Source organism: Abramis brama (assembly GCF_963993115.1).
Source record: "Abramis brama genome assembly, chromosome: 16".
Taxonomy (NCBI): Eukaryota; Metazoa; Chordata; class Actinopteri; order Cypriniformes; family Leuciscidae; genus Abramis; species Abramis brama.
In genome coordinates, this window is record NC_139978.1 from 37,496,094 (window position 1) to 37,505,796 (window position 9,703).

Here is a 9,703-nt window from a genome sequence, read left to right on the forward strand (position 1 = left end):
TCACCGCATCAACTATACAATACTTCTCCTCACTTTTAAAGTTATCCATAATCTCGCCCCTTCATATCTTCCGGAATACTGATTCCCATTTTAGATCCGAACTCAAAACCCTTCAAAACTAGGATAGCTTACTCCCTCTGAACGGCACTGTCTTCTTTAATGGTTTTGTATTTCATTGTTTTTACTGAAATATTGTTGTCTTGTTGAGGATGTATGGTGGCCTTGAGTGTCAAGAAAGGCGCCTATAAATAAAATGCATAATAATAATAATAATAATAATAATTGAACTTGTTCCCCTGCCCTGAGCGTTGTTGATAACACATCATGTGGCCGAGGCTCCGGGCGGCTGTCTGAAAGTGTATGTTTTTTATGTTGTTGTAGTTGTTTTTTGTTTTGGTTACTGAGGAAACATTCGGTTGTTTTGTGTGTCATTTTTACTTTACCACTGACAAATCAAACAATATGAATCAAGATGATAGTTTCTAATCTCAACCTGTGAATGTGTGGAGAAACGGTTATGGATGATTTCTGCTGTTCAGGGTCATGATCCTGATGTGGTGTGAGAGTGTGTGTGTGTGTCTGTGTGTGCGTGTGTGTGTGTGTGAGAGAGTGTGTGTGTGTGAGAGTGTGTGTGTGTGCGTGTGTGTGTGTGTGTGTGAGAGTGTGTGTGTGTGAGAGTGTGTGTGCGTGTGTGTGTGTGTGTGTGTGAGAGTGTGTGTGTGTGAGAGTGTGTGTGTGCGTGCATGTGTGTGTGTGTGTGTGTGTGAGAGTGTGTGTGTGTGAGAGTGTGTGTGTGCGTGTGTGTGTGTGTGTGTGTGTGTGAGAGTGCGTGCGCGTGTGTGTGTGTGTGTGTGTGTGAGAGTGTGTGTGTGTGTGTGTGTGCGTGTGTGTGTGTGTGAGAGTGTGTGTGCGTGTGTGTGTGTGTGAGAGTGCGTGTGCGTGTGTGTGTGTGAGAGTGTGTGTCCGTGATGAAGAAGAATAAACTCCTCGAATAACAGCCGCTTCTCTCATTAATGTCCCTGTTACTCACATTAGCTGAGCTGCTCATTCCGGAGGCTACACACACACACACACACACACACTCTCATACATGCACACACACACACACACACGCATATGCTCACACACACACTCTCTCACACATGCACACACACACACTCTCTCACACACGCACACACACACTCTCTCACACACGCACACGCACACACACACACACTCACATGGATTCACTTTTATGATTGATGTACAAAATAAACAGCCATTCACTGCCATTATAAAGCTGGGAAGAACCAGGACATTTTTAATATAACTCTGATTGTCTTCTGTCACACACACCTAGGATGAGGGAGAGTAAATCATGGGCTAATGTTTATTTTTGGGTGAACTATCCCTTTAAGAACAAGAACAAATATCTGCCAGTGGAGTTAATTCAAAGGGAAACAAGATTATTTTTCTGACTCACTGAGCTCAAACTCACTTCATTTTGATTAATATCTTCAGTCATGATGCTTCTCCAGTAAGAGTCTCTTGATTTAAGGATGTTTAGATATTTGTGCTGGAAAACAAGACAGAAACACTGAGGAAGAACATCACTGCAGTGAATGTTGATCTTCGAATGCAGAGGATTTCTGCAGTCAGTGTCATGGTAAAGGATGATGGAAGCAAGATGCAAGAAACTCAGATTTTAATGTAATTGAAGCACAAATAATCTTCAAACACACAAACAAACAGTCCAGCACACACAGCAACTGGCAACGCAGGGACTAGATGGTCAGTGCAGAGGAAGTGATGAAAAGTCCGGTTGAAGAAGTGATCCAGGTGATTTCGTGAGCGGTGAAACAATGAACAGGCAGGAACACGAAACAGGAACACCAACGAGCAACACAGGATCTCAGACACAGACATCAAACAACGATCTGACAATGAGAGGAGATAAGGAGTGAGTATATATATGGATCGCGAATGAGTTGCAGCTGTGTGATGGTGATGAGATGATGGGAATCAGCTGGAGCGCTGATAACTGAGCGCGAGTGGAAACGCCCACTCACGCACACCCACACACATGTAAACAACAGTGACACGAGACAAGAAGGACACAGTGAATTTACAAACCGTGACAGTACCCCTCCTCCTAGGAACGCCTCCTGGCGTCCCCAGACTCCCTTACCTGTCGATTGTAATCATCAATAAGGGAGTGATCCAGAATGTCTCGGGCAGGTACCCAACTTCTCTCCTCCGGACCGTAACCTTCCCAGTCCACCAAGTACTGGAATCCGCGTCCCCTCCGTCTCGAGTCCAGAATACGGTTTACCGAATATGACGGTTCCCCATCTACGAGACGCGGCGGTGGGAATACAACACTGGCTTGATTTTGGAAACATGAAACACGGGATGAACTCTCCTGTACGCTAGAGGAAGGTTAAGGCGGACTGCCACCGGACTAACAATCTTGGTGACAGTGAACGGGCCAATAAATTTGGGAGCAAGTTTATTCGAGACGGACCGTAGAGGAATGTTCTTTGTTGAAAGCCACACTTTGGAGCTGACGACGTATACGGGAGGTCTAGACCGGTGGCGATCGGCCTTGACCTTGGTGCGCGCCCCCACTTGGAATAGAGTCTCACGGGCTCTCAAGCGTGGGCGGAGGGAACCGCGACTTCGGATTCCAGACTAGGAAAAATTGGTGGCTGGTAACCTACACTACACTCAAACGGAGACAGGCCCGTAGATGACACTGGTAATGTATTGTGGGCGTACTCCACCATAGACAATTGTTGACTCCATGAAGTAGGATTCTTAGAGACCAGACATCGTAATGTTCTCTCTAAATCTTGGTTGGCTCTCTCAGTCTGACCATTGCTCTGGGGATGGAACCCGGAGGACAGACTGACCGTCGCCCCCAATAATCTACAGAATTCTTGCCAAAATTTGGACACAAACTGGGGTCCCCTGTCAGAAACCACGTCTGTCGGGAGGCCATGTAAGCGAAAGACGTGGTCAACGACAGCCACCGCTGTCTCCTTGGCTGAGGGTAATTTGGGCAAGGGAATGAAATGAGCCGCCTTCGAGAACCGGTCCACCACGGTCAAAACTACCGTGTTACCCTGGGAGGGTGGGAGGGCGGTAATAAAATCTAGCGAAATGTGGGACCAGGGTCTCGAAGGGACTGGCAGCGGTTGAAGGAGCCCATCAGGGGGTCGATTGGAAGTCTTACCAGTGGCGCAAGCTGAACAAGCCAATACAAAATCGTGAACATCATGAGCCATAAGTGGCCACCAGAATCGTTGTTTAACCAAAAACTTGGTACGACTAACCCCTGGATGACAAGCCACGTTGGAACAATGCCCCCACTGAATAACGTCGGACCTTACTGACTCCGGTACAAAAAGGCGGTTTGGTGGACAACCGGCCGGGGGCGTTACCCCTTGTAAGGCTCTCTTGACCTTCGATTCGACCTCCCATACGAGTGTTGAGACAAATAGACTCTCAGGTAAAATGCACTCGGGAGTAGACGGGCGTTCGGAACGGTCAAAAATACGCGATAAAGAGTCGGGTTTGACATTTTTGGAACCCGGGCGGTACGAGAGAACAAAATCAAAACGTCTGAAAAAAAGTGCCCACCGAGCCTGCCTGGAGTTCAGTCTTTTAGCAGTCTTAATGTATTCCAGATTCTTGTGGTCGGTCCAGACGATAAAAGGTACCCCTGACCCTTCTAACCAGTGACGCCATTCCTCCAACGCTAGTTTGACTGCCAACAATTCTCTATTACCAATGTCATAATTGCGTTCTGCAGGGGACAAACGATGAGACAAAAACGCGCATGGGTGCATTCTGTCGTCTGTGGGAGAACGCTGGGATATCACTGCACCTACCCCCACCTCTGACGCATCGACCTCCACCACGAGCTGACGTGATGGATCAGGGGTAGTGAGGATGGGAGCCGAAACAAAGCGACTCTTCAGTTTGGTGAACGCAGCTTCAGACCACCTGAACGTCGTTCTGGGGGAGGTCAAGGCGGTCAGAGGCGAGGCTAGTTGGCTGAAGTTGCGAATAAAACGCCTGTAGAAATTGGCGAACCCCAGAAACCGCTGTAGGGCCTTACGGGAATCTGGACTTGGCCATTCTACCACAGCCTTAATCTTCTCAGGATCCATGCGTATTCCCTCAGCCGACACAATGTGACCTAGAAAAGAAACAGACTGTGCATGAAAATCGCATTTCTCCGCCTTGACAAAAAGCCCATTCTCTAGCAACCTTTGAAGCACTCGTCGGACGTGCTGCACATGTTCCTGGAGAGATGTTGAAAAAATCAATATGTCATCCAGGTAGACATATATGAACTGATCGACCATATCTCGCAGCACGTCATTGACGAGTGCCTGGAAGACTGCAGGACTATTGGACAAGCCGAACGGCATAACCAAATATTCAAAGTGCCCTCTGGGGGTGTTAAAAGCTGTCTTCCATTCATCCCCCTGCCTGATACGGACCAAATGATAAATCCAATTTTGTGAAGATAGACGCTCCCTGCAACCTCTCGAAGGCTGAAGACATCAACGGCAAAGGATAAGTATTCTTTACCGTGATGCTATTCAGCCCTCGGTAATCAATGCAAGGTCGCAGGGACCCGTCCTTCTTCCCCACAAAAAAGAACCCCGTCCCCGCTGGAGAAGAGGAAGGACGAATGAACCCCGTTGCTAGAGAATCAGAAATGTATTTCTCCATGGCCCCCCTCTCTGGAACAGAGAGCGAGTATAACTTGCCCTTCGGCGGAGTCTTACCTGGCATTAAATCTATTGCACAGTCATAGGGACGGTGCGGAGGTAGAGACGCAGCCCGAGACTTACTGAACACTTCCTTCAGGTCCAGGTACTCCGTGGGCACGTTAGATAAATTCATTGCCTCCTCCTGAAACACAGAAACAGAAACAGACGAACAGGCAGACACAAGACAAGACTCATGACACTTAGTGCTCCACTCCAATACTGTCCGCTGTTGCCAATCGATTCTGGGGTTTTGTTTGATGAGCCAAGGGTGTCCTAAAACGATGGGAGCCAGGGGGGAGTCCAGGATGTAAAATGATAATGTTTCAGTGTGATTGCCAGAAGTGATGAGCGTGAAATGTGAGGTAGGTCTTGACCATTGAGTGCATGGACCTCAATCTTGTGGGTCAGTAGTTGGAGTGGAATCTGTAACTTGAGTGCTAGTGAGTGGTCCATGAAGTTACCCGAGTCCACCAGTGCTTGACAGTCGTGCTCGTGAATAGACCATCGTAGTCTAACCGGGAGGAGAGTCGATGTAGATGAGGTCTTTTTGGCAGAGATTCCGCCCGACAGTAGCCTCATGCTTACTGTCGGGCTTGCCCTTTTACCGGGCAGTGAGAGGCAAAATGTCCCGCGGCTCCACAATACAAACAAAGTCCCTGGGATCTCCGCCTTTCCTTCTCCTCCCGGGAAAGCCGAGCTCGCCCCACCTGCATGGGCTCGGGATCGTAGATGTGACCGACCGCATCCCCGCCGCTGGACCGCTGGCTCTCTGTTAACCCCGGATGGCGATTAGGTGGAATGCGTCGCTCCATCCGGGATAGACGTGCATCCACTCTAAGAGCCAGCTCCACGAGTCCGTTGAAATCCGCCGGGAGGTCCAGGGCGTAGATCTCACGTTGAATGCGGTCGGCCAACCCATGCAGGAACATGTCCCACTGCGCCTCGTCGTTCCATTGGCACTCTACCGCCAGTGTTCTAAATTCAATGGAGTATTCGGATACCGATCGTTCGCCTTGCTTTAATTCGGCCAGAAAGCGGGCCACTTCTCGTCCGGTGTTGGCCCGATCAAATACTCTCCGCATTTCGGCGGAGAGTGCCTGGAACGACTCGCAGCATGGATCAGAGTTCTCCCACACCGCCGTCCCCCATAGCGCTGCCCTCCCAGTCAGCAGGGTGAGAACAAATGCCACTCGTGCAGCCTCCGTGGCAAAAGTGCGGGACTGTAGAGCAAAGTGCATCGAACAACGGGTCAGAAATGCTCTACAAAAGTTAGGCTCACCTCCATAAGCCTCCGGAACCGGCAGACGGGGTTCTGACTGGGAGGCGCGATCTGGTGGTGTGGGAGGAGCGGCTGGTGTGGGGGGCGCAGCGGGACCTCGCAACAGTTGTACTTGCTGGGTGAGCTCGGACACCTGCGTTACCAGTGCCTGGACTGCCCTCGCCGTATCATTGAGGTTTTTCTCTTGTTGGTCCATCCGTTGAATGCTGCTTCCCACAAATTCCTCCAGGGATGACGGAGCTCTTGCTGCTTCCATGGTAGGGTCAGATCGTTCTGTCATGGTAAAGGATGATGGAAGCAAGATGCAAGAAACTCAGATTTTAATGTAATTGAAGCACAAATAATCTTCAAACACACAAACAAACAGTCCAGCACACACAGCAACTGGCAACGCAGGGACTAGATGGTCAGTACAGAGGAAGTGATGAAAAGTCCGGTTGAAGAAGTGATCCAGGTGATTTCGTGAGCGGTGAAACAATGAACAGGCAGGAACACGAAACAGGAACACGAAACAGGAACACCAACGAGCAACACAGGATCTCAGACACAGACATCAAACAACGATCTGACAATGAGAGGAGATAAGGAGTGAGTATATATATGGATCGCGAATGAGTTGCAGCTGTGTGATGGTGATGAGATGATGGGAATCAGCTGGAGCGCTGATAACTGAGCGCGAGTGGAAACGCCCACTCACGCACACCCACACACATGTAAACAACAGTGACACGAGACAAGAAGGACACAGTGAATTTACAAACCGTGACAGTCAGGTTGTGATTGTGTAGTTGTGACTGTTTGCTATCAGGTTATGCTAACAACCTATGACGAGTGGATAATGCCTTTTCTAAGTCTACACTGAAGAAGGCGAAGGAGCAGTCTACCCTTCCGTCGCCGTCAGTCCGTGTCTATTTTTGAATGGTATTGATAGAGACGTCAAACGACAGACCGGCGGCGACGTCATGGCGACGTCACAGTAGTAACGTATACCTTATGGCGACGTGGCGACGGCGTACGTGAGAAATGTATAAAAAATCATAATGTCTGAACCAGGCACGTCGCCTAATAAGAGGCCTGATACACACATCGTCCCAATATTATAATGTTATTTTTCCCATGTTGATTATGAAAAGTGAATAGCATGAGTAAGATTGGATTTGCAATAGGCTCAGGGCCAATCCTTTACACATTCTCAATGTATTTTTATTGTAAAATTAATGACAGATTTAAAAAAACTAAATATATGTTAACTTTTTAATTAAAATAATTTAACATCATCATCTCAAAACAATGAAAACAGCAGATTTTTTTTAACATAACTGCACATATATGCCAACAACAAAATAAAGTTGACGTGTAAAACGGAATTTCCACATCAGGGTTATTATAGTGCTGCTACAAAACAGATCAAGTGATCACTAAATCAATAGGTTTTGAGGTTTGGAATGATGGGAATAATAAAATCTGTATCTATAGATGTCATTTAACTGCCAAAATTCAGTCTAAATGAACACATCAAACTGGATTATTAAATGGTAGGCTATTCAGTGCAAAACAAAAACAAAAAATAAAAGTAGCCCATAAAATAAACAAATTATTGTGGCATTAATTATCCCACAAACAATATTTATTTTAAAGACTAAACGAATTTATTTAAAGTAAAACACCAGCGTTGGGCGTTTATCTGTATAAGCTAGGCTAAGTGTTTCAGCCACCCTTTTCAAACTGGCGCATGCAACAAAATGCAACATAATTTGATTTGTTAGACACGAAGAGGATTATCCGTCTGGCATGGCCGCTCGCTCTAACGTTAACCTAGATAAATGTTTGCTATTAAGCGCATATCCAGTGTTTGTGCAGAGTGTGGAGCGCGCACTGCATGACGGCGCCGGTGCCATCACTCGCATTTTCCTATCAACAGTGGAAACAACTTAAAATACTCCATCATTTCTGGTCTTACAGAAAATAATAATACATCAGTCGCAACTACTTTTTGTTTTGTGTAAACTCACAACCACAAGAAAACGTTGTGCTTTTGTAAAATAAAATAAAACGAACAGGGCGCGCTTTCATGATCTCTATTGGAGCGCGTCTCAAAAATGAACTGAAAAACAGTGTATAGACAAGCCTCACAGACATGAGAAATATAACTATCTATATAAAGCTTTTAAAAAAAATATCCATCAACGAAAAAAATCAAATCGAAAGCAAATACGGTACCATTTGATTTATCCTGTCCGTATGAAAGGCGCACCTACATTACAGCGGAGATGTATATGTTTGCAGGCAGCCTACACTGATTTAGAAAAGACTAGTTCATTAATAAACAATTAAAATGCTTTATTATTTTTTTCAGACACATTTATTATATCATTAGCCTACTTTTGCCGGTGCTTTGCGGCAAGTTTTAAGCATGCGCTTGAGCGCATAATATAGGCTAGCCTACATGCACCCAGGATTGAATATAAACGTGCGATTAGTCCTAATTGCTTAAATTAGCCTACTAGTCTATAAAAATCCTTTAGTCTATGGCAACTCTAATCAATAGCCTATATTTAATATTTGACATTATTTATATAATTAGTATCCAGCTCTTTACATTAAATTAGTTGAGTTAGCATAAATAGTTAATGAACTAATAAAATAATAAAATGAAGTTTAAATTAAGATACTACCGGTAACCATAGCATTGCTTATTCCACCACACAAAGGACTGTTTATAAGGTGACAATCCGTTATACATGTGAAGATTGTATATGGCTGTATCTTGAAGATTTTTGTATTGTATCTTCTGTTATAAAGACGAAGGTAGACATTTCGTTAATTAAACAAAATAAGAACACAATGTAAAAAATAAACAACTTTGTTCTGTTAGATGTGTTTTGACTACTTTTTGTTTAATTATATCTCTAGGTAATGAAGATATAGCCTATTAACAAAAATAAATCTTAGGCTATATATAATATATTATATTAAAAAAAAAACCTTATAGGCCTATATAAAATACATTTTAAAAAATTGCCTCATTGATTAATTTTGTCTGATTGGGGGCTGCTACTATTTGCTTAAGCTTTTTGAACATAGAAGTGTGATAACGGCGCGATAGGCTGTCAGTTGTATGTGGATAAAGGCATATTCATGTATTTTAATAGTGTTGTTAACCCATTTAATCCCAAATTTTTCCCAGACACAAAAATATCCAAATCATGTGTCATTAGTATCCCTTTGAAACAATCAGTCATAATTTTTTTAAATTTTCATGGAAAAGTGTGTGAAAAAGTGTGTTTTATGATCGGTCACAATTGTGACCGGTGGGATACTGTGTTGTATCAACCATTGTATTGATTTAATATAGGTCTATTTGACCTATGCAGTGTGTTTGTGTGTGTTTTTGTGCGTGTGTGTGTGTGTGGTTTTTTTTGTGTGTTTTTTTGTGTCTGTGTGTGTGTGAGTGTGTGTGTGTGGGGAGATCAGACATCAGAGGAGACGTGACCATGTCTGAGTGTGTGTCTGTGTGTGTTTGTGTATGTGTGTTTGTGTGTGTGTGTGTTTCTGTGTGTGTTTCTCTGTGTGTGTCTGTGTGTGTGTGGAGATCAGACATCAGAGAAGACGTGACCATGTGTGTGTGTGTGTGTGTGTGTGTGTGTGTGTGTGTGTG